Source organism: Acomys minous (genome assembly GCF_964271855.1).
Source record: "Acomys minous genome assembly, chromosome: 16".
NCBI classification, from domain to species: domain Eukaryota; kingdom Metazoa; phylum Chordata; class Mammalia; order Rodentia; family Muridae; genus Acomys; species Acomys minous.
In genome coordinates, this window is record NC_140498.1 from 57,227,078 (window position 1) to 57,252,902 (window position 25,825).

At 48.2% G+C, this 25,825-nt stretch overlaps 1 long non-coding RNA gene across 1 annotated transcript; it reads left to right on the top strand.

Annotated features, from left to right (window-relative positions):
- The first annotated feature begins 16,939 nt into the window (after positions 1–16,939).
- LOC311585950 lies at positions 16,940–21,405 on the top strand. Its single transcript, XR_014775401.1, has 3 exons — positions 16,940–16,992; positions 17,285–17,379; positions 21,223–21,405. It is a non-coding gene; the product is annotated as an uncharacterized lncRNA (long non-coding RNA).
- Positions 21,406–25,825: the final 4,420 nt, after the last annotated feature.

Sequence of the window (25,825 nt, forward strand, 5' to 3'; positions counted from 1 at the left end):
ACTCCATGCTCTCTGTAGAAGCTCTTTGCCGGCTCTCACGCTGATGTGCAGCCTGCTCCCGCTGCGGCACTGCAGACAGCATGTCCCGCCAGGCTCCAGGCACACACCAACCCCTCACTTCCATGTCTTAGCGAGGGTCTCTAGGGCTGCCATAAAACACCGTGGCCAAACACAGCTTGGGGAGGAAAGGGTTTGTTTCGGTTTGCAGTCCACCTAAAGCGAAGTCCAGGCAGGAACTCGCTGACGCAGAGACCACGAGGAACGCTGCTTACTGCCTGGCCCTCGGGGCCTGCTTTTTCATATCATCCTGGACCACTTGCCTAGGGGGTGACATCACTCCCAGTGGACTTGGTCCTCTCACATCACACACACACACACACACACACACACACACACACAAGCAAACACTTTGTAATGGAGGCTACAGATATCCTGACTCTGGGGACCTCAAAGGGGAGGTGGCCTGAAGAGTCTCAATTTACCTCTGATAGCTTTGGCCCTCCTCTGACAGGACAGGGGTGTGAAAGGCCGCCAAGAATGCCAAAGTAGGGGATTGGGGGTTTAGCTCAGTGGTAGAGCTCTTGCCTGGCAAGCACAAGGCCCTGAGTTCGGTCCTCAGCTCTGGGGCCAAAAAAAGAAGAAAAAGAAAAAAAGAAAAAAAAAGAATGCCAAAGTGTTGATGACTTCCTGCTCCACCTGGTGTCACTTCATCACGCCTGTCTCCCAGGTGCCAGTCAGCAGTTCCCTGCGCTCTCCTCATCACTAACCCCAACACACACACACACACACACACACACACACACACACACACACACACACACCTCCCCCTACACTGCGCAGAAGATGCTAGTGACAAGTGTTTCAGGCATATCTCACGAATGCCCACTGAGCCATCTCTCCAGCTCACTAATTTACATTTTGGTGGATCATTGGCTACCATTCTCATCTCTCTTAGCACATGAAAATAAATATTCAAGATGCAAAAGATGTCATTTCTAAGGGTAAAATATAGAAACCATTAGTTCATGCTCTGAGTAAGTAATAGGCATTTCAGATTATGAGGTCACTGTGCATAGAACATGTTTTCTGTCTGAGATTTAAGCGGGGAGGGACGTAGCATTTTATTTTTGAAAGCAGGGTACTTCCCAGCTAAAATTGCCATTCAAACCACACAATACAAATAACATGTATAATTCCTTTTATTACAGTCTTCAAGTCTATACAAAAAAAGTACTGGTCAGGGAGAGAGAGATGGTTACAAGCACTGGCTACTCTTACAAAGCAACCACATGGTCGCTCCAAACTACCTGTAACTCCGGGTCGGTAGGATCTGGTGCCCTCTTCTGGCCGACACAGGCATTACATGCTTGCGGTCCGCAGACATAAGTTTGGGTAAACCTTCATAAACATAACTTTTTTTTTTAACTTTTAAATTACTAGTCATCTTATAGTTTGAAACTTTTACAGTTCCCACCTCCACTTCACGTCCCTCCCCAATAACAACTCAAGGAAGAGGCTAACGGATGAAACTGAACCCTCACTCACCCACGGTGCACAGCTGCTGAGCAGCACGCCTACCTCTCCCCTCGCTCCCTGGGCTGTCATGCTTACTCATCTATTCTTGGGTTCCCAGAAGCGACCCTGACGTAGTCTCATTCAACACTACTTTTTTTTTTTTTGAAATCGGGAATAAACAGCTATTTGTAGTCAAATGAGCACGCTTCACTTCCGAAGTAAAATTATTTCCATTCATCTTCTTTAAAACACACACACACACACACACACACACACACACACACACACACACACACACATTTATGAATAAGTCAGCCCTTTATGTTGCATTGTTTTGCTCTGACCTATTTCCTTCACTCTCGGCCTCCTCCACTCTCCGGCCCCGGGTTCTCTGGAACGCGGTGAGTCATTGGAATACAGACCATCAGCTCCAGGCACAGACTGATTGCTCTAGAAGCCACGGAACTTATTAATCAGTGTTTTTTGTTTTTTGTTTTTTGTTTTTTTAACATCCTCTCCCCAAAATCCTCTCCTCTAAAAATATGGCTGCCTGGGCAATCCAAGCCAGAGGAGCTCCTGCTTGCTTACTTTCTTCCTGATGGGCAGAAGCATGTCAAGATGACCCCAGGACCTGTTCACCCTATATTTAATGCATAGTGCAGCACCAAGCACACAACAGGATCAGTATACATGCAACAAATCTCTTGGGGGTAAACTGCAAAACTCCGGCCCTGCCAATCCAGGCACAAGTGGGGGAGGCCAGGGAAGCTGGGACCTGCTGCCGAGTCAACTGCAGACCCCCAGCTGGCACCCTAGTGTCTGCTGGCTGTCTTTGTGGATATCCAGGCAACGTCTTTGCCGACCTCACACCTGCCTTGTCTTCCTGCCCTCCTTCACCCTAAAGCAGACTTCAAACAAGCGAGAGAGCAGGGAGTGGGTAGGCGCCCCTCAAGAATGTCAACACCAGCACTAAGATGGCTCTCGTTAGACTGTCAGTGTGTCAGGATGTGTCCCTTCGTGTGTTCGCCTCTCCTGCGTCCCCTTGTCTTGTTTCTAATTTTAGCAGAAAGATTTGATTCTTTTTCAATTTTGTAGAACGTTGGCTATACTTTTTTGTATGTAGCTTTATTATATTGATGTATGTTCTTTGTATTGCTTGTTTCTTTGGGGTTTTTTAAAAAGATTTATTTATGTATTTATTTATTTATGTATTATGTACACAGTACTCTGCCCGCATGTAGACCTCTAGGCCTTCAGAGCATCAGATCACACTATAGATGCTTGTGAGACACCATGTGGTTGCTGGGAATTGAACTCAGGACCTCTGGAGGAACAGTCAATGCCCTTAACCTCTGAGCCATCACTCCAAGCCACTCTTTGGAGTTTTTATGATGAAGCGATGCTGGACTTTGTCAAAACTTCTGCGTCTACTGATAGGGTCTTGTGACTTCTGTTCTTGAGTCCCTGTGATGTGCTATGATTACTGATTTGTGTTTATTGAAGTACCATTGCATTCCAGGAATTAAGCCAACTCCATTCTAATAAATAACCTTTTGATGTGTTGTTGAGTGTGGTTTGCCAGCATCTTACTGAGAATTTTTGTATCTGTGTTCATCAGAGATACTGTCTTGTCATTTTCTTTTTATGTCTCTGTCTGGCTTGGCATCAGGGGTGGTATTAGGTTTGCAAACCGAGTCTGGTAGTGTTCTCTTCAGTTCTGTTTCATGGAATAGTTTGAGGAACAATGGTATTAATTCTTCATTAAAAAGTCTGGCAAAGCTCTCAATCTTAGCTCCGTCTTCCCTGAAACTCTTTTTTTTTTTTAAATAATTTATTTAGTTTTATTTTATGTGCATTGGTGTGAAGGTGTCAGATCCCTTGGAACTGGAGTTACAGACAGTTGTGAACTGCCGTGTGGGTGCTGGGAATTGAACCCGGGTCCTTTGGAAGAGCAGGCAGTGCTCTTAACCCCTGAGCCACCTCTCCAGCCCTTTCCCTGAAACTCTTGCACCATAAAAGTGAAGTGGAGGAACAAGACACCGTGCAGGCTGAAGAGCAAGAGAAGAAAACCAAGGCAAGGGCCAAAGCGAATTAGCCTGTGCCCCCTCCAAGGCAGAAGAGCAGACGTAAGGCATGGTGGAGGCCCGGATGCTAGAACAGGCTGTAGAACCGCACGCTGCTGTCCGGACAGGACAGTGTGCTGTCGGCTTATTGTCGGCAGTGGACCTGGAAGCTCACATCTCCTCGCCAGGGCCACCTCGGAGAGACTGCTGTCCTTACAAACTCAACAGCCTCCGTTGCCCTGGGCCTGTGGCATTCTGGACCACTTCTGTTCTCATCTGTGGCCTAGTATAACTTGTGTACAATAAGCTATATTTCTTGTTGTCTCATGTGAATAATAATAATAATAATAATAATAATACATCTGATAGAATTCAGCTGCATCCATTTGGGCCTGGGTGGTTTTCTTTTGTTTTGTTTTAGTTGAAAGACTACTTATTACCATTTTCATATCATTTTTTTGTACAACTGTTTAAGTTATAAATATCCTCTTTATTTAAGTTTGGTAGATCATATCTGTTCAGAAGCTTATCCATTTCTTTCGAATTTTTCTGATTTATGGGAATGAAGATTTTCAGAAACGTATCTTATGATCTTATGAATTTCTGAATTTGTTTATTTTATGTTTTCAATATCACTCAGATCTAAGAGGATTTAACTCCCTCCTGATGCCCCGCCTAATCATGTATGCACTGGGAGTTTCTGTCAGCTCAATAGTTTCTCTGGCTGTCCTTTCTGTTGCTTTCTTATAACCAGACAGAATACAAAAACTATCGCAGTCCTGCATTTGTTAAGACTCTGCCTGTGTCCTATTCTTTTCTCTATTGGGAGACTTTCAATTTCTGGTTCTGCCCAGCTGCTTGCTATGAGTCAGTGTTGCTGTCCGTCATCCTGAATTAACTTTAATGAGTCATGTGTATTTAGCAATTTTTGTATTTCTCCTAAATTATCCATCTTTAGAGTATTTGCAGTAGGTTTTTTATAGTTTTCCCTAACAATCTCAGATTTCAGTGGAACCTTTTATAAATATCTCCCTTTTCAGCTCCGATTTTATTAATTTTGGTCGTTTCTCTCTTTCTTTTGGCTAACTTGGCTAAAGGCTTCTCAGTCTCCTGTTTGCCTATGTTCTCTAAGCAACTTTTGACTGGTTCTGTGTATTATTTGTTCTGTCTTCATTTTTAAAGGTTTATTTTATCAGTGCATGTGTGTGTGTGTGTGTGTGTGTGTGTGTGCGCGCGCGCTCGCCTGAGTGTGTAGGTATGTGCACCTGAGTGCAGGCGCCCAGTGTCCAGAGGGAGCATCAGATCCCCTGGGACCCAGGTTTCAGGCAGTTGCGAGCCACCCAGCATGGCTGTTCTTGTGCACTGAGTCCTGTTTCCCACCCCGCATTGGTTTAATTTCATGTGAGTCTTCGTCCTCGCTTGAGGTACGTTTCCGTGCCACTCGGGGAAGCCTACACTAACGTGTAAGGGCTTGACAGCAGTGTTGGTGCTAAAGCACTTGTTCATGTCCCTTGAGTCCCTGGGAAGCATCAAACAGGCACAGGAGGGTCCTAATCAGGAAATGTAGTTTATTCTCTTTTTGGAGCTGAAAGTGTTGATAGTTAAGAGGCTAGAGAAAGGGAGAAAAAGAGGGGAAGGAACATGAGAGAGACATTTGAGGAATCATCAGGAAATTATTGTAAAGGGGTGAAGAGAAAGCAAAGCAATTCAACGCCCCCCCAAAAGGCTAAAACAAAACATCTAGAAATTGATACAAAAATAAAGTTTATAAATAAAATGAGATGAAATGGAAGCTATTTGGTTACAGCTCTGATATGTGGAGACTCCACTTTCTACCTGAATTCTTAGTCTGGGATCGCAGCCTGCCTGTAAGACTGTGTCTGGTGTTCGGGAGTCGGTCTGTTCACGCCCCGGCTTCCGTGACTTGAGGCTCTGAATAGGGGGTCGGGGATGGAGGGCCCAGGCTCTCTGGACAGTGTCCTCTGGGTTGCTCCTGGCGGGTGGAGGTGGCCAGGCTCAGCAGAGGCCTTCTTGTGTGTGTGCAGAGTCACCATTCCAAGGACAGGCAGGCACCTGTGAAGAATCAATCCACTTCAGGCTCCGACACATCAACAACACAGCTCCCACACCTCAGGGATGCGGAGAAGTGATGCAGGGAGCCCTAGAGAAAAAGGGACGGGAAGATCATAAGAGCCAGAGGAACGGGGAGTTTCCTGTGAGACCGCGCCTTCTAGGAATGTCAGAGGCTGCACTCATGAACTCTCACCAGCACGACTGCCAAACATGGCATGAACACGCATAACACTAGACATGCCGAAAAAGAGCCGGGCAAGCCCGTGAGGCCTCAACCTGCCCAAAGAACTACAGGCCATTGAGGAAGAAACAATGTGTGTATCAAGCAGACAAATACTTCACAAAGAGCTATAGGCCAGCCGGGTGTGGTAGCGCACGCCTTTAATCCCAGCAGAGGCAGGCAGATCGCTGTGAGTTCGAGACCAGCCTAGTCTACAAAGAGAGTCCAGGATAGCCAAGGCTACACAGAGAAACCCTGTCTCAAAAAAAACCTAAATAAATAAATAAATAAATAAACAAACCACAGGCCACTAAGGAATGCCGAAAGGAAGAAATAATAAATGTATCGAAAGAGACAAGCAAAAAAGAGCATTTAGTGAAAGGAACTGAATCTTTTTTTTTTTTTAACCGGGAGTGTATGGTGGTGAGGGACACACTGAGTACCCAGTGCAGGTGGCAACAAAGCTTCGTCTCAGCCAGTGGACAGGTTACTCATTAGTGCTGTTGTGGGGTCCACTTAAATCCAACCTAACTCAAACACCAGCTCAAGGCAGATGACAAGACGTTATTGTCATGGAGGCGCTACTGATCGACCAGGGCTGCTGAGCAGACTCAGGAGCTGACCTGCGACCCCGAAAGGGACACTGTGCAGCATGTTTCAAGGATGAAACCATCGGGGTGGGCTGTAGCGTTGTCCAATCATATTTTGACATAAGAGGTGAGCATGGGAGTTTCCATCAATCAGTGTAGGAGTTGGTTCCTGGGCCTGCGAACATGGACTTAGTTGGACCCTGCCAGCAGATGGAGAAGTTGTCCTTGAGGTATCTGGGCTCAGGCAACTGTTTCCTGACAAGTTGTCCCTGAGATGACTGGGCTCAGGCAACTGTGTCCTTACAACAGAGGCTGTGCAGCTGTTGGGAAGTCCCCAGCTCCCCTAAAGGCCTGGAAGCTTGGACTTAGTTTCTCCCTGTGATTAAATGGAGTCTGAAAAGGAAATGGTAGTATTTTAGAATACTTTTCTTTTGCTTGTTGCAGCTCCCAACAGTCTGTAACTCCAGTTCCAAGGGACCCGAAGTCGCCTTTGGGCCTCCACAGACCGTGTGCACAGGTGGGACACATACATACATGCAGGCCAAAACTCACACACATAAAATAAAATAAACTAATTTGGAAAAACAAAAACCAGACTCTGTGTAGTTGACTTTCTCCTTGAACTCAGTCTATTAAAAAAAGAAAGAAAGAAAGAAAGAAAGAAAAGAAAAGAAAAGAAAAAAAAAAGTCCTGTTCTTCTTGGACGCTATTTCCCCCCTGAAGTTTGTTTGCAACCAGTCATGCCTCATATGAAGGAACCAAGTCAGCCTTGGCGCCCGGTCACTTTTTTACGATGATTCTCTACGTCATGGCTACCCGACCCTCCACCCAAGGTTGACGTCGCGCCTGGGGCCACTGTCGTCTCTTCCCCTCCTCTGTAGTTTCTTCGTTCCTTTACCACCACCAAAACCTTCAGAGGCCTGGGCACCGGGTCACTGCCTTTGCGTTTTACAGAGCACTTTTCGTTCACTTCTCCTCTGGGTTTGTCCCCCCAGTCCCCCCTCCCCTTTCCGCTGGCCATTTGCCCCCATGCCTGGCGCTCACTTTTCTCTGTCTCTCCTCCCTTTATGAGTTCCGCAGTCTCCAACAGGTTAATTTACACCAATGTTGCACACGATGGCACCTTCCTTCTTGGGCTTCCTCTAAAGATTAGAATCGTAGCAGAGGATGCCTTTTTTTTTTCTTTCTTTCTTTCTTTCTTTCAATTTTTTTTCCCAAGAAGGTCTCTCTGTGTAGCCTTGGCTGTCCTAGACTCACTTTGTAGACCAGGCTGGCCTCGAACTCACATTGATCCGCCTGCCTCTGCCTCCCGAGTGCTGGGATTAAAGGTGTGTGCCACCACGTCCGGCATTAGAGGATGTCTTTTGAGTAACGCTGGCATCTGGGTTACACACCGTTACATTTATGATCCCCGGGGAAGAATATCTACAAGTAGGACCAGACAGAAAAACACACTCATAATATTATAAGTGGAGGTATTACGGGCATACGTTTTTTGCAGACCATAATAAAGTAAGTGAGCCCGTTAAGTGACAGTGACACCACTGTGTGCGTTTGCCTCCTAATGACATATGAACAAGACATGGTTTCTCCTCTGAAAACTTGGGCATAACATAATAAATACATGGACTAGGATCTACATAAGAGCGTTAGCAGAAATCAGTTGAATTGGATTTCAAAATCGTCATCCTGTGATGTCCCTAGGCGGTTGAAGAGAGCGACTCAACATCCAACTGCAGAAAAACATAGCGTTCAAAGAAAATGGCCCCTGGGCCTGAGGCTGGGGAAGGCTGAGCCTTTGAACTTCTCTTACTAGGCAGGCCAAAGGAGGGGGTACCTTGGACGGAGGAAACAGGAAGGACACAGATAAAAAAGTTTGTTTCGCTTCTTACGAGGATGGTTGTTCTAAAGGCATTCTTCCAGGAACCCAGTCCTTTCCCACCTAGAGCTTGAAATTTCCTGAGAAGCACACAAATAGCCTCTCTGTCTCTGGCATGGCGCGGAGGCTCAGTTAGTCACCGAAAAAGCTGCAGCCATGGAGCTGTCCCCCCACCCCGATGTTATCGGGTACAGGAAGGGAGTAACTTTGAAGAGAGAGCCTGGAGAGGCAAGGGACCGAAGGGAAGCAGAGAGGCTCGGTGTGTGCCCACACAGCTGGGCAGCTGGGCAGCAGGGCAGCAGGCAGCCGTCCTCCTCGGAGAAGATGATTGGGTTCAGCCAATGGTTAAGACATGGGACACTACAGGGCTGGAGACCCCCAGAGTAAACCATTCTCAAACCTCTCCCCTGCCCCGTCTCTCTCTCTCTGGGAAGTAACTAGAAGAGGCTGGTTTTAGTGAACCACGGCGCCTCCTGGTGGTGGTCACCTGAAGCGCAACCCCTGTGTTTGTTGTAAAATGGCTTAACAAGGCAGGAGGGAAATAAAGTGACTCTCCCGTCGTCCCCTGGATGCAGGCTGACATTCTCTAGTTGGCCACCATACCGGATTTGCGGACTCACCGTCATGCGTCATGCACGGTAAAGCCACTAGCTTTATCTCTTGAGATTATTTGGGCTGTTTGAGGTCCTTTGTGCTATTATGTGTCTTTTCTTTTTTTTTAGTTCACACCCCACCCACATGAAAACTGCTTCTCTCCTGCCCCCCTCCCTCGGCTTCTTTCTCTTTAGCACCTGCTAGTAGCTCGTGGGTAACTGCCAAGAGATAACACAACGAGGCGCTAGACAATGTTCTGGGCTTCTTTGATGCATCCAGGAAGAGGTCATTGCTACCCAACCAGGCCTGTTTTGCCCACTCGAGTGAGCAGTTTTCCAGAGTTTATTCACGAGGGGGTGAAATTCCCAACACAACGATGGGCTCCCCTGAAGATAGCCTTGGAGGGGATTATGGAGTAGAAAAACAGGGCGGTCTGGCCCCTCGAGAGGCATGACTGGAGGAAAGAGACGTGACGTCACACGTCACGTGGGCACTTACATTTCATTGCTCTTTAGGGAACCTGCAGTCAGAAGTTGATGTGATCAGCATAAGGCTGGAGTGGAGTCCCGGCCTTCTGAGGTGAAAAGGTGACACACGGGGTCCCTGTGCAGGTGCCTGCGAAGGTTTGGTGGCTTCAGCAAGTTTGAGATCAATAAAAGTATCCTCAAGTACCCCTAAGACGTACCATACAAGGAGACCCCTTCAAAGTTTCACTCAAAAGTATTCCTCGGACCAAACAGAACTTGCAGAATTAGCACAAACAATTCTGAGGTTCGATGCGAGAGGCAGCAACCCATGGCCAGGATACGCAGAGCAAAGTCAAGCATCCTGGAGATGTCGAGCAGGCATTTGCAAGAACTCATGCAAATCTTACGTTTATTTTGTCTCTAAAGGTGTTCGCTTTCTATAGAATTTCTGAGAAATGATCGTTAAAAAAATAAAATAAAATAACTCTCGAATGTCACTGTTGACACCCAATGTAAACACCGCATCCCTGGATCAAAGAAATCACCCATTGAAGAGAGCGGACAACACGAGGAATTCCATCTTTCAAACTATTAGGCAAAGGCACAGAAGGGGAGCACACAAGCTGTTTCCATAAATGCTGAGGATTTAAAAAGTAAAATAAAATAAAAACACTCCACAGGTCTGTATTGCATGTCTCATGTGATCTGACACAATGTGTGCTTGAAATCCTTCCAAGGTTTGTTTGATTTTAACCTGGAAGCATTCCTGTGAGGTCGGTACCACTGTCACCATTTGAAAGACAAGGAAACGGTTCAGAGAGGTCATTAACTTCCCTAAGGCCACAATGGCTGCCCCCTGAGCTGTGCTCTGGCCTCCTGCCTGGAGCATGTAGGATGCACCTGCAGGCTCCCAGGTTCTTGTCAAAGTTCTCTGCAGGCATTCCCTCACTAACTGCTCACAGCAACCACAGGAGGACACGCACCATAGAGACACCATGTCACCATGAGACTCTGAGGCCCACTCAGCGAGCCACCCAGGACAGCAAGGGCCAAGGGCCAGAATGGGGCTTGGAGGCCAGGAGACTTCTGCTCGGAGCCAAAACCTTCACAATCACATGTCTCATGCAGCCTGGGTAACTTCCAGTCTTGCCTTTGTAGCTTCTACACTTATAACCTAACAGTTTGGCTTTTGTGGGGGTTTGTTTGTTTGTTTGTTTGTTTGTTTGTTCAGGGTTGTTTGTTTGTCTTTAAGACAGTTTGTGTTTGGTGGGTTTGAATTTTATTTGTTCGTGTTTGGTAAAGTATGTAGCCTAGGCTGGCCTGGAACTCATTCAGACCAGGCTGGCCTCAAACACAGAGATCCATCCGTCTCAGCATCTCAGGTGCTGGGATTAAAAGTTTGCACCACTAGGCACAGTCTAAACCAATAAACTCTTTTTGTTTTTGTTTTTCAAGACAGGGTTTCTCTGTGTAGCCTCGGCTGTCCTGGACTCTCTTTGTAGACCAGGCTGGCCTCGAACTCACAGAGATCCACCTGCCTCTGCCTCCCCAAGGGCTGAGATTAAAGGCCTGCGCCACACCACGCCCAGCCTAAAGCAATAACTTAAAGCAATGGTGAGAGTGAAGACAGTTGTGGCAAGGAATGGCCACAGGTTGGCAAGACTTGGCAGGACCAGCAACTGTGAGTAACTGACCAGAAAGAGATAGATGAGCCATCAGTCGGAGATAGGGACTCCAAAGCCACAGAAAAGGCAAAACAGGGAAAGAAAGGACACCTATGCCCCAATGTGACCAATGAAAGCTTTAGAAACAACGAGAGACAGTTGACCAATGAAAGCTTTAGAAACAACGAGAGACAGACAGTTGACCAATGAAAGCTTTAGAAACAGTGAGGACAGACAGTTGACCAATGAAAGCTTTAGAAACAGTGAGGACAGACAGTGGACCAATGAAAGCTTTAGAAACAGTGAGGACAGACAGTGGACCAATGAAAGCTTTAGAAACAGTGAGGACAGACAGTGGACCAATGAAAGCTTTAGAAACAAACAAGAGCCAGAAGATGATTCAGTGCCCAGTACTCACTACTCACAATGATACGGTGCCTAGCATTCTCCCCACACTCACACGCTCACACTCTCGCTCACACACTCACCTGCACGCGCACACACACACACACACACACGGGTAGGGTGGAGAGATGGCAGGGAAGAAGAGGGAAAGAGAGGAGGAGGGAGAGGGGCTTAACAGTGAAGTTTATTTCCAGCTCGTGTTCCGTGTGCAGTGAGCGCCAGGTGGGGAAGCGTGACTGTCCGCTGATGGGTACCGGACAGTCACTTCCTTGACACTGGAAGAACAGGAACTGAGTTGGTCACAGACTCTCCCATGTCACCTTCTGCCTACATTACTTGGGCCAAAGCCAGTCACAGGATGTGCACAACTTTAAACGAGGCCATAAAATGCAAACTTAGAATGTACCGAGAAAAGAGAATTCACTTACGTCCAACTTTAATGACTGGGACATCCCGTAAATGTCACTAGAGAAAGGAAATTAGAGCAGAGCACAGACGTGTGTGATCACCCAAAGGGATCCTCTTTAACTCTGTGACCTCAGCTAAAGATTGAAATGAAGCCCCCCACCCCCACCCCAACAATGGCAGGAACCAGCACACTGGGCTGGACCACAGTTCACTGGGGCCGTAGGTAAGCAAGCCCAAACCCACCTTGTGCTCAGCCGGTCCACAGCCAACCTGGGCTATCCATCGGCTGACAAGGGCCGTTCCCCTGGAGTGGCCAAAAAACGGCCACCGGTCCACTGGAACCAGCCAAATATTGTCTTCATCAAGTTCACACTATGAAAGCCTGCCCCCTTCCCACCATCACCCCCTTGGTTGGAGCCTCAAAACTTCCTGAGGTTCTGGAGCTACCCCATTCATGAATGAATCGCTGCCTGCTCAAATTAACGCTATAATAGGGTGAGGTGACTCAGTCTGCCGTCTATCATGCTTTAGTGTATGTGTGTGTGTGTGTGTGTGTGTGTGTGTGTGTGTGTAAGGGAGGTGTTTTGGGGAGCTGGTGGCTACTGACGAATTGAGGGGACAGAGAAGACATAGTTGACTTAAGAACTTGCCACTGAGTCACAGTGCCACAAAGCTCCCAGACTTCAAATTTGAGCTTTGGGCAGGGGAAATATTTGAGATGATCTTGCTCACAGCCCTATGATTCTTAACGTATAGGTAAAAGCAAAGACTGGCCTGATAAGAGCTGGAAGGATGGCCCAGTGGTTAGAGCACTGGCTGCTCTTGCAGAAGACCTGGGTTCGATTTCCAGCACCCACATGGTGGCTCACAACCATCTGTAACTCCGGCTCCAGAGGAGCCGGCCCAGACACATGAGTGGTTCAGACACATACAGGCAGGCAAAGCTCCTGGACTCTCAAGTGAGTCTTTTGAACAGGGCTCCCGTAGAGAGGCGTGTGCTGGGCATGGCAGTCTGATATGGTGCAGCCCGCATGTAGGCTGGGATGGCTGGTCTTTGAAGCACAGATCCTGCGTGTAGCTACTAGGCCGAGATGGCCTGCTGTTCCTCGCCCATTTTAACTAATGCATAAACAGTAGATGGAGCAAGGAGTTCTGGGATGGTGAGAATGCATCGTTCTAACATCCTTCTAGAAGTTTCTTTGGAAGGCTGATGTCCAGGCACTGGACTCGTGTGCCAGAAAGCTGTAGCAGCCCTGCGTACTGCAGGCCAGTCATTCCAAGCCTCTCCCGAGGCTCTGTGACCCCAAGAGGAAGTAGAAATGAGGGTGTGTGTTTTGCAGCAGCTAGCTAGCCCATCACGCTGAAGGTGGGGTGGCCGCAGCGGCTTCCGCTTCCTGCGTTTACTCCGCTCCGCTGCCAGAAGTGAACCCAGGTTTGCGTCATCTCAGTGAGGTTCACGTCCATCGGGGTCCCACTGGGAGAGAAGGAGCCAGAGAACGAATGTGCTGCGAGATGTTGGCCGTACAGCTTTGGCAGTGGGACAGGAAACCGGAAGTATCCCTCCAGCGATGTCCCAGGTGGCAGGGACCAGCGAAAGGCTGTGACGGGACGTGGTTCCCTGAAGTTCAGGCTGGGAAAGCCCGCATGAAGTTCCCACAGCCCGCTTCTCTTCCCGGTCTTGTAAAACAGTAAAATAGGATCCAAATGCCCAAGGACCAGCTCGGCTGCCTCACGTCTTTACAAAGTGACCAGTGTTTATACTTTCTTAGAAATATGTTTCAGTGTGTACCCTAACAACTAAGAACACACATTCTCTCTCTCTCTCTCTCTCTCTCTCTCTCTCTCTCTCTCTCTCTCTCTCTCTCTCTCTCTCCCTCCCTCCCTCCCTCCCTCTCCTCTCTCTCTCTCTCCTCTCTCTCTCTCTCTCCTCTCTCTCTCTCTGCACACGCACACTCTGCAGGCTACCCATGAGCTATATCTCCAGCGCTTGCTTGCTTTTTTAAAAAAATTTTTTTAAAACCTTTTATTTGACCAGGATGACTCTGAAGTTACTCTTTGGTCCAGCTTGCCCTTGAATTTTCAGTCTTCTGCCCTGGCTTTGCTGGGTAGCTAGGATTATAGCCCCCCAACTCTTCCCTATCAGGAAGGGCTGGTTACTTCCTTAAATAGTCTAGCTGGGCTGATGGGGGTTTTTACTCAGTGGTAGAACGCTTGCCTCACATGCACGGTGGCCTGGGTTTCAGCCCCAGCACTATTAAAAAAAAAAAAAAAAAAAAAGAATAAGAAAAAAGAAAAGCCTTCAAGGGTATGCTTAGTTTCTAAATTCTGGGCAGAATTGAATGGGTTTCGCCCTTCCCTTCTCTGCTGAGGGTCAGCTTCTTTCGCCATTTCTGTTTTGTTAGGGGCAAGCCAGGTCGTATGGACAAGGCCCTGTGTGAGTTATTCCTCTGGGCTAGTGAACTCTACATATGAAGCTTGAGGAGACGGCAAAGAATGCAAGCAACCCTTGCTTAAAGTGCAGCAAAGCAGACAGGGTTTGATGGCGCACGCCTTCAATCCCAACACTCAGGAGGCAGAGGCAGAGAGATCTCTGAGTTCGAGGCCAGCCTGGTCTACAGAGTGAGCTGCAGGACAGCCAGGACTAGACAAGAAACCCTGTCTTGAAAAACACAAAACAAATTCAGTAAAACCAGAGCTTAGCCTGTGTTTTCTAATCCCAGCTAAACTTAGGAGGCCGGGGCAGGGGTACCACAAATGGAGGCCAGCCTGGGCTGCATAGGGAGATCCTGTCTCAAAAGCCAAACCAAGTTCACACTTAAGCACCATGGCAACCCTGCTGCCAGAGCCCTTTGCTTTGAAAAATAAGGTTTACCATACTCTTTGGACTATAAAATGAACCTGACCATAAGACACACCCAGATTTTAGAGCAATAAAGCAAAACAAAACAAAAAAACAGTAAAAACAGCAATCAGACCATAAGGCACACCCTAATCCCTCCCAACACTTTTGGGGGGGAAGTGTGTCTTATAATCCAAAAATTACGGTAATTGTCCCCTAGCAATAATGTCCTCATCCTGGGAGCACCAGTTTGGGAAATTCAAGGCAACAACAGGTGTTCTACACAGACCCAAGGAACTCACACTGGAAACGAGAGCCTTCCTTTTCAGTAGCATTTGTTTCTAACCTCAAGGTTCTCCCTCAAAACACGAAGTTGGCAGTTATCAGCTCAGGGCACACCACGGCGAAATATGGTCCCCTAGCGTGCAAGAAGAGGAACATGGAAATGTCAGCATCGCTCCCCTCACCTGGGAGAGAGGCTGTGGTGCAGCCCCACTGTCGAGCATGGTCTTCAGACCCACGAAGCCCTGGGTTTGGTCCCCAGCACCAGCCAACTAACAAGCCAGTGAAGCGTCTCTGGCCTGAGACGTACAGTTCCTACGCCTGCAGAAAGGAATAGGAGTTCCTGACGTCACAAGGTCACAGGGAAGCGGCTGGATAAACAGTCTTTGATAGCTCACCTTATTAAAGGAGATGGCACTTTTTTTTTTAATTATTTTTATTTCATGTGCATTGATGTTTTGCCTGCATGTATGTCTGTGTGAGGGTGTCGGATCCTCTGGAATAGGAGTTACAGACAGTTGTGAGCTGCCAATGTGGGTGCCGAGAATTGAACCTGAGTCCTCTGGAAGAGCAGCCGGTGCTCTTAACCTCTGGACCATCTCTGCAGCCCCAAGATGCTGCTTTGTTATCCAATCATCCATCCGAAGAACATCTACTTCTTCTTCTAAATGAATGAGAAAGGAGCTGAGCGCTCCAAGAGTCCAACGCAAGCAGCCCCTGAACCAGTCAACACGGCCTCCCACACACGAAAGCTGCTTTTTCTGACAGTCCTAGGAGACACGCTCTCACAGCAAATGTCCTATACCTCTGTCTCTTACAGTCTTTCCTTTCCCTTTTCCTCAATGAACTCTGAGCCTTAGGTATGGGAATCGTGTTGTAGTTGTATCGGCCAGGACTAGCATCGAGTGATCTCTTGCTCTCTGCGTGAGAAATGTCAGACAGGCTACACCATGAACTCTCATCAACATGGCTGTGTAAACAAGACCTGAACAGGGATGGTACTAACAGGCATGCTAAGATGGAAAGGAAAACTCGGGGTCCTCAACTGGAGGCAATTGGGGAATGCTTAAAGTGGGAAACATTATCTTTCCCAGGACAGCCCCCCAACTGGTTATCTCACACCAAGAGGTCATCTCTGAGATCGGATATAACAAGTAACAGTATATGGACTGAGCAGGTTGGGTTTCGTGTTTATGTCTTTAGCAATGTATATGTATACATTGTATATAAACGATTAAGAAAAAACAGATCAGGCCAGCCTGGTCTACAAAGCCAGTCCAGGACAGTCAAGGATACACAAAGAGATCCTGTCTCGGGAAAAAGAAAGAAAGAAGAAGAAGAAGAAGAAGAAGAAGAAGAAGAAGAAGAAGAAGAAGAAGAAGAAGAAGAGAAGAAGAAGAAGAAAAAGAGGAGGAGGAGAAGAGAAAAAGAAGAAGAAGGAAAAACAGATCATGAACTTGAAAGCATGGGAGGGGTTGAAGAAAAGAAAGGGAAGGGGGAAATAATGCAATTTTACTATAATCTCAAAAAGAAAATTATTTAAAATGAGTTATTAATTAATTAAATCATTAATTAAAATCTGCTTTATTGTCTTTTTATTGTCGTAAAAAGAAATGAGGCCAGTGCATGCTTTTGATCCCAGCACTTGGGAGGCCGACGCAGAAGAAGGTCTTCATGAGTTTGAGATCCTGTCTGAAACAACAAGACAAGTCAGTAAAAACCCTAACATTAAAAGCACACGGGTCAGCTCTTTTCATTGGGTCCTCATTCCCTTATGAGTTTTTCCTGTGACAGAAAATGTCTATTAAGTGGACTTGCGTGCGGGAAGGGGCACACTGATGGGTGTCGCGAACGTTTCCACACACTGCTGGTGGCGACCCAGAACCGTGCTCTCTGGAGGGCGTCCGTGACACACTGTCCCGCTGAAGCGGTGGGGAGAATATTCCCAGGCGACAATGGGACCGGAAGTGACGTGACGTTCCTACGTGATGAGGTACTCATTTCTCAAATAAGAAAATCTGTGAATAGAAGAATTATGGCTACTATTTACAACAGCTTTTCATAAACATCCCCAGATTCCAGGCACAGGACAAAAGGCGTGACTCACCCGCGCGGAGGGCGGCGCAGCGGGGAAGTGGCCCTGGGGAGGATTGCTTCCGCCTAGTGACTGGGGGTGGCTGGGGAGGTCTGTGGGAAGCTGATAATAGGACCTTCTGCCGGAGGGCCGCTTGTGAAAATCTAAAGTTTGAAGAGCATTTCCTCAGTTAAAAATGTCTCATTTCCAGATCTTAACTTGGCTTTTTACAAGTCCATGACTGGAAAGACTTCAGGCTTGTTGAAATGACAGATAAGAGACTTGTGCGTGCCACTGTGCCTCAAGGTGGGAGTGGCTGCATCTCTCTCTCTCTCTCTCTCTCTCTCTCTCTCTCTCTCTCTCTCTCTCTCTCTCTCTCTCTCTCTCTCTCTCTCTCTCTGTGTATGTGTGTGTGTGTGTATCTCTGTGTGTCTCTCTCTCTGTTTCTATCTGTGGTCTGTGTCTCTGTCTGTCTGTCTGTCTCTGTGTGTGTCTCTCTCTGTTTCTATCTGTCTGTCTGTCTGTCTGTGTGTATATCTCTGTGTGTGTGTCTCTGTTTCTGTCTGTGTCTCTGTCTGTCTGTGGTCTGTGTCTCTGTCTGTCTGTCTGTTTGTCTGTCTCTCTCTCTTTCTCCCCCACCCCACCCCCCGGAACTAGGGCTTTTCAAAAGACTATGCACCTCAGCTGCATTGGTCCCACTTGGTCAGAGGTGAGACTAAAAGTCTGAATGTTATAAACCTTCCACCTGAAGGCTGAGACCTTCAGAACAAGTTCAGGAATACTGAAACCTAGTCAATTTCTCACACTTAAAAAAAAAAAAAGTAAGAGATAAGTATGCAGAAACCTCTGACCCTTGCACACTGCTGGTGGGGGTGGCCACGGGCAGAAGAGAGATTTGCCAGCAGGCAAAGCTGCACAGGTATCTATTCACGGGTTATTGCGTATGGTTTGTACACGTGCCTGGAAAAGGTGAACCCTGACAAATGGGATACGCGGTGAACATGTTATTCTGTTTGCAATAAAGCTTTCATCGAAGACAAATCACTACAATCAGATACGGGGCCTGAAGAAGTTAAATTCATATACAGCAGAGTAGAAATGTGGGTGCGGGGAGGAAGGGGGGGCTGTGGTTAGTGCGTACAGATGCCCAGATGCGATGGCCACACCGTGCCGTGAGCTGCGTGCTAAGAAAGGCGCACACAGAGAGCTAGAGCTGGCACACACCTGCAGTCCCAGCCCTGGGGAGATGAAGGAGGAGGATTGTGAATTCAAGGTCTTCCACCACTATGATCTGAGTTCAAAACTAGCGTTAGCTATGTCTTGAAGAAGCTTGTCTTTTTTTTTTTTAATATTTTATTTAATTTTCATTTATGTCCGTTTGTGTGGGAGTGTCAGATCTTGGAGTTACAGACAGTTGTGAGCTGCCATGTGGGTGCTGGGAATTGAACCCGGGTCCTTTGGAAGAGCAGGCAGTGCTCGTAACCACTGAGCCATCTCTCCAGCCCAAGAAGCTTGTCTTGAAGAAAAAAAACAAAAGATGAACAGTGGCGTGTGTATTCAAACACAACTGAAAACAGCTGTTTTAGAATCAAATGGAAATGATTTCTCACAAAGACTAAATTGTTAGCTGCGCATCTTTGTTTCTCAGGCAGGAGGTGGAAAAATCTGAGTCAAAATTCTCTTAAGGAATACAGGATTTGCCGGGCGTGGTGGCTCACGGCTTTAGTCCCAGCACTCAGGAGGTAGAGGCAGAGGCAGGTGGATCACTGTGAGTTTGAGGCCAGCCTGGTCTACAAAGTGAGTCCAGGACAGCCAAGGCTACACAGGAAACCCTGTCTTGGGGGGAGGGAAAGGAATAGAGAATTCATAGAGACTGGTCATCTGCCCAGCCAGACACTACATAGCACAGACCGGAAGCTGGCACACCAGCGTGGTCAGCAATCCATGTTCAAGGACAGTTTATACAAATCCCAAAGTCAGGGCTTCAGTGAGGGCTCAGTGGCTAAGAGCACCCAATGGCTGCTCTTCCAGAGGACCCAGGTTCGATTCCCAGCACCCACATGGCAGCTCGCAGCCACCTGTGACTCCACTTCCTGGGGATCTGACTCTCTCATACAGACATACATGCAGGCAGAACACCAATACACAAAAAATAAAAATGAAAAAAAATTGTAAGCCATTGACCACTTCAAATTCCTCACTAAAAGAGTTTCCCGTTCCGTTATAAATACGTTTCCTTAGACAAAAGAAACTGTGACATCGCTGTATTATAGCTCACTTTTAAATCTCTCAGATAGTTAGAGGAGCTGTGGAGAATACTTGATGTTTCCTGGCCCCCATGCACATGTGTGTTTGTGTGTGTGTGTGTGTGTGTGTTTGTGTGTGTGTCTGTGTGTGTGTGTCTGTGTGTGTGTATCTGTGTGTCTGTGTGTGTGTGTGTGTGTCTGTGTGTGTGTGTGTGTGTGTCTGTGTGTGTGTGTGTGTGTGTGTGTGGCGGGGCCTGTTTGACATCTGGTTTTAAGTTGACTTCGGACATTCTAGCTGTACTCTGGAAATTTCCCAGGCTCCAGAACCCTGACTTTTGACCAACGCAGAGAAAGTTATGGCGGTACCCAGTGATGGCCCCCTCAAATTTGTACCCAGTTTCCCCGTGGCCTTCTATCAAACCTCTTACCAACCTGCCTGACTTAACCCTCCTGTAACATTTACTGTGGATGGCACACCCACCGCTCCCTGACAGCTCCACTAGGGGCCCTCAGAAGGCAGGAGACAGACCCAACAGCAGCTAACCCTGGGGCGCTCTCTCCCGCTGTCTGATTTTCAGGAAGTTTCCTTCCCAATCTTTGAGCACTTCCTATCCTCCTTGCCTCAGTTACGTGTTTGGCTCAACATGACTTTTTTCCCTATGGGGGCATATATGGAGCCTCTAGAGGAAACAGGACAGACATAAACACACTTTGTTGAGGCTATAGGATCGGGGAAACAATAGCCCATTGCTATTAGGGACGGCGGCCAAGCCAGGGACGGCTCTCTTTCTGCATGAATGGGTCAGTCATATTCTTCACGCTTTACTCCACCGCTGCTTCTAGTGAGACAAAAACCTGTCTGCAATTTGCAATCACTTCCTGACCCACTGTCCACTTCAGGATGGGTGAGAGGGACCTGCTAAGGCCACAGATGCAGACCCCTCCCCCACCCATATCCCAGCAGGGGTGCACTTCCATGTCAGGACACAAGATAGGCAGGTGGTGGGGTGACACTGTAGAGGAAAGGGGTTACCTGTGGTCACGGGATCATTTTGGAAGCAAAGCCCCTCTCCTCAGATCTCCCAGGGTGTCCAAGCACTTTCCCGCAAGGCCAACATCCTCCTGTAACAATTACAAGAGTGCTTCAGACTCAACTCGCCCCTTCATCTGTTCTGCGGGGGGGACCACAGGGAAAGAGAGTTTTATTTCTTGAATCCTCACTCCACATGGCTTTCATTTCCGAGATGGCTGGTGAGGTCCCGATATGCAAAGAGAAACATGCAAGCATTTGAGACCCTGGAAACCTGGAAAGGGAGTGACATCTGACCCCAAAACAAGAGAAGCAGGGCCTGGAACTCTTGTTTCTGTGGAGTCAGAGACTCCGAGTGTTAGCATACTGCCCCAGTCTGCCTAGCAACCTATGATGTCATTACCTACCTGCCTTTAGGCGTGGCCCTACCTAGAAGTATAAAAGGACAAACTTCGTGGCGGGGGGGCACTCCCCTTTCCTTCTCCCCACATGCTCATATAATAAACCTCTCCGTATCATATCTGTTGTGTGGCACATATTTCATATTTCATTGGCATTTAAAACTGAGCCCCCCCCCCGGTAGGAAAAAGCCATCGAGTGCGAAGCAAGAAGCAAATGATAAAAGGCTACCTTAGCCCCTTTGTCTTGTCACTCTCTCCTGGTCACTCTCCCCTCCGGTCACTGTGATTTTTTGTTTGGTTTGCGTTTTTCCTTTCTGCTTGTATTGTTGTTTATTAATTTGTTGTTGGTTGTTGTGGCATTGTTGTTGTTGTTGTTGGTTAGGGGTTTTTTTGGGGGGGGTATTTTGTTTTGTTTTTAAGCCCAGCTCTTGCAGCCAAACCAGGCCTTGATTTTACCATCCCCCTGCCTCAGCCTGCTGAGTTCAGGATTACAGGATTACCCTGCTCCATACACGCTGGTGGGTCTTCCGGAAGCAGCTCAGTTTGAGGAGACCGTGTATGGAGCCACTGTATTCCTTCCCCCTGGAAAGAAAGAAGGAAATGGCGGGGTGTGTGCCTCTGGCTCAGTTCCCTGCAAGCTGGAGGAAGCTGAATGTTGAGATGAGCCCTGGGCTTCAGGAAACTACCGGAAGGTGACATTGGGCATGGCTGGGGCAGCGGGGGGGGGGGGGGGGGGGGGGGGGGGGGGCTCCGGAGTGGGCTGGCCCTTTAAAGCTGCCCTGTGCTAAGGTGCTCTTAAGGCTTTCTGTCCTGGTACAGAGTAAATGGAGCCTCCTTATTCCTCAGGTCTCAGGGTCTGAGAACGTGGCTGTACTGCAGAGCAGACCTTGAGAAAGGCAATTTAGGTTAGCTGAAGCACTGGGAGGTGGCCTTCCTTTTTGTCCTGACTGTGGGTCTTGTAAGAGGAAGAAAGAGGCAGCAGGAGGCTGGGGAGAGGTCACGTGAGGGACGGCCAGGTGAGGATATGGGGTGAGAAGGCCTCTCAGGGAAGGAGGTGAGACCTGCCGTGCTGACACCTTGGCCTCAGACTCCCAGCATCCAACAGTCTCCAGCCTGTGGAGTGTCCGGCTGTCACAGGCAGGGCCAGCGTGTGGATGAGTCATCCAAGCACCTCACTTCATCTGGGACACTGGTTTCCTGAATAGGCCTGAGTGTCCGTCCCCTTCCCACCCACCCCCCATCAACCTGCCCCCTTGAGCTGCCAGGACACCCTGCAGGGCTGAGGTGACAAGGTCACAGGCTCCACAAGGCTTCAGACAGCATCTGAGCAGGGGTCACCCCAAGGAGTATGAGGAAAGCAAAGACACCTGGGAAGGAGACATCTCAAATCAAGTCTTTAAAATCTCTATTAAAATTACTCTCATAAAACAGTATTCTGGATGAATCCTAAAGATGGTCCCATTGAACACTGAAACTTTGGTTTGTTTTTGTTTCTTTTGTCTTTTTCTTTTCTTTTCTTTTCTTTTTTTTTTAAGGCTGGGAGCAAGGACACTTAGAGGAGTTGACCTTTTCCACTCCCTGCGCTAGCTCCAAATTACCTTATCTGATTGACGCCCGGTCTCAGTCACCAAGCTGCAATTTCAATAAAAGACCTGTTGTATTTCACTTTTCCGTCACAAGATACCATCTTGGACTTTGGCCGCCCCCCCCCATCCTCCCCCCCCCACTCCCGATAGCCATGGCAACTGCAGCAGCCCAATACAGTGCTATTCAGGTCTATGGCTGTAAGTGAGCTGCAAGGGGACCAGCTTCCGCAAGGTTGCCATCTGCGATGCTGTGATATAGCTTCTGGGGGCAAGGGCAGGGGTAGGGGGAGCGGTCACCCCACACTTCTGTAAATCTGTAAATACCTCTTTGTTCATGCTTCTCTCTAAAAGGGTGCAGTGAACTCACTGGGCTCCCCAAGCTGGACTCTGACTAGATGACTGGCTTGTTGGTGGTGCCCATCTGCACTGAGCACGCGCCACCCCAGGGAAAGCGACTCCAGGTCCCAGAATAAGAGCTTCCAGTCCCCAGCCCATGGAGACAGCAAGCTTGGTGCTCTCACACAACAAAAGCCACGGGACCGAGTTGCACAAGGCTGCATTGCACAAGGCCGTCCAGAAAACAAGCAGTCATGTTTCCTCTCCTGAGTTTGTCTTAGCCTAAAAAACAAAACAGATTCTCCCCCCCCAGAGTTGGAACAACCCAACAAGAAGCTCCAGAGAGTCACGTGGAAACCGATGCACGCTCAGGGGAAGACTGTGGAGGCACATGCAAGCTGCAAGCTGGGAGCACTCAAGTTTGCAAGCCAGGCCACAAAGCTGAGCAAGGCTGGGTCTCCTGACCCCACTCAGCTTCCTTTTCTCTCTCTCTCTCTCTCTCTCTCTCTCTCTCTCTCTCTCTCTCTCTCTCTCTCTCCTTCCCTTCCCCCAGCTTCATTTTTTCTTTTTCTCTGTGCAGTCCTGGCTGTTCTGGAACTAGCTCTGTAGACCAGGCTGGCCTCGAACTCAGAGATCCACAGGCCTCTGCCTCCCAAATGCTGGGGATAAAGATGTGCGCCACCACTGCCTGCCTCACTCCCTCAGTTTTCTACTCTCTAAAGCTAGAGAGGAGCCTTCTAGAATCTTGCAAGTTTCCACTTTCCCAGTTGCTATTTCCCCCCCCCCCCTCTTCTGGGACCTCCTAAATCTTAGGAGACTGCTGTTCAACGACTTGGCTTCAACAAGAACATGTCCGGGAAAGCCTGTCTGTGTACGGGCTCAGGAGCACACCCTGGAAAGCCTGTCTGTGTACGGGCTCAGGAGCACACCCTGGAAAGCCTGCCTGTGTGTGGGCTCAGGAGCATGCCCGGGAAAGCCTGTGTGTTATAGAGGCTCGGGAGAAAAGTTACTCTGTTAATGACCCACAAAAGGTCACTGAAGATCTTTCCTGTTCTCCCCTTTCCTGTCCTCTCAGAAACAGGCCACAGGGGAGGCATGGCACACCTCCAGGTCCCTCTATATCTTCCCCTCAGTAAAAACTGTCTCTTTTGCAGCAACTCTCCATGTGTCTCTGTACTATTTATTATAGAAGGGGCAGGAGAATCTGGAAACTCCAGTGTCTGTAACGCCATCCCAAGGGACACACACACACACACACACACACACACACACACACACACACACACACACCTTCCTTTTTCCTCCTCCTACCCTGTGTCCATCCATTGCCCCTTACCTTCCTTCACGTTACCTGCACGTCCTTGAGAACAGAACCTTGATGCATAATGGAAAGATCTGGAGTTTCCATCCATAGAGAATAAGGCTGCCTAGCAAATACTAAACACGCACATTTGTAGAAGTAAGTTGGGCAGTGGTGGCGCATGCCTTTGCTCCCAGCACTTGGGAGGCAGAAGCAGACGGATCACTGTGAGTTCGAGGCCAGCCTGGTCTACAAAGAGAGTCCAGGACAGCCAAGGCTACACAGAGAGGCTCTGTATAGGAAAAAAAAACAACTTCATATTTGCAGAAGCTGTCAAGTGCAGAGAGGGAAGAGCAAAACTCAAGTCTACCATGCACCGAGTGGGGTTTGGGGCATCCATGGGGAGAGGTCCAGGAAAGCAGCTGGAGCTTAGGGGAAAATGGCTGAGCCGTGAATACATTGTCAACTTCATCACCTATTACCATCAACCACTCAGAGGTGTCATTTATAACTCAGGGCGAGCATCTTACAGTGTGTTCACAGCCCCAGGGAAGTGATAGTCACCTCTGTGTTAGGGACTGAGCAGGAAGGAGTGCCCTGTCACACTGTTCCTACTCCTCCATGAGAGTAGGGCATGACTGAACACCATGCATTACCTTAGGTCACTGGTAAAATATCCGTCTAGTACACGTGAGGCACTGGGCATAATCACAGGGGGGGAAGCAGAGGGCATAGCTGGCTGCTCTTGCAGAGGACCTGAGTTCGGTTCCTAGCACCAAGATGACAGTTTACAAGCATCTGTCACTCCAGTTCTCTATGATCCAGTGCCCTCTTCTGGCCTCTGCAGGCCGCATGCTCATGGCACACATACAAACAACAATCACACATGTAAAAAAAAAAAAAAAAAAAAGATCTGTATTTCTAAGTGAGGAGCAGAAAAGCTGCCCCACTAGGCTGACCCGGCCACAGGCACTGGCCTGAGGAGAGTTGCAGGACAGGCAGCCCTCTGGAACCTCTAGACAGCCATCAGCCTGATGCTGTCCTTGGCCAGCAGAGCCCACAGGGCCTGACAGAAGTGAATCCTGCAGGGAGGGAGCATCTCTCCCCCAAGCCTCTCAGACAACCTTCCACAGGCAATGACCTGTGCATAATAGAAAGGCAAAAAGAGCTCCTTAAGAAAACAGTAGTGGGGAGTTGGAGAGATGGCTCAGCGGTTAAGAGCACCATCTGCTCTTCCAGAGTACACGGGTTCAATTCCCAGCACCCACATGGCAGCTCACAATTGTCTGTAACACCAAGATCTGACACCCTCATACTGATACATGCAGGCAAAAGCATCAATGCACATTAAAAAAAAAAAAAGTAGTGGAAACAAGAGCCAGCAAAAACACACCCACACACGCTCCTAAGAAGCTTATCAAGTATAAAATGCGGACAAATTGTGCCTGATGTGTTTTAAGAAATGAGAAGCCGGGTGTGGTGGCTCACACCTTTAATCCCAGTGCTCAGGAGGCAGAGGCAGGTGAATCACTGTGAGTTTGAGGCCAGCTGGGCCTACAAAGCAAGTCCAGGACAGCCAGGGCTACACAGAGAGACCTTGTCTCAAAAAAACAAGAAATGAAAAATAGAAACTTAAAAATAAATAAATAAAATATCCAGAAAACAAAAAAAAGGAAGCACGCCCCGTTGTGGCCCAGGTCAACAGTTCCTCTTGGAACTTGAATTCTACCCACTTACCTTGTTGTCCTCTGTCCTCAGCTAGCTCAGAACGTTCCCCGTGGTCATAAGATGGCTGCAAGCATTCCATATTCCAGAGTCGATAAACAGAAAGTGTGCTCGATATGTCACTTCTT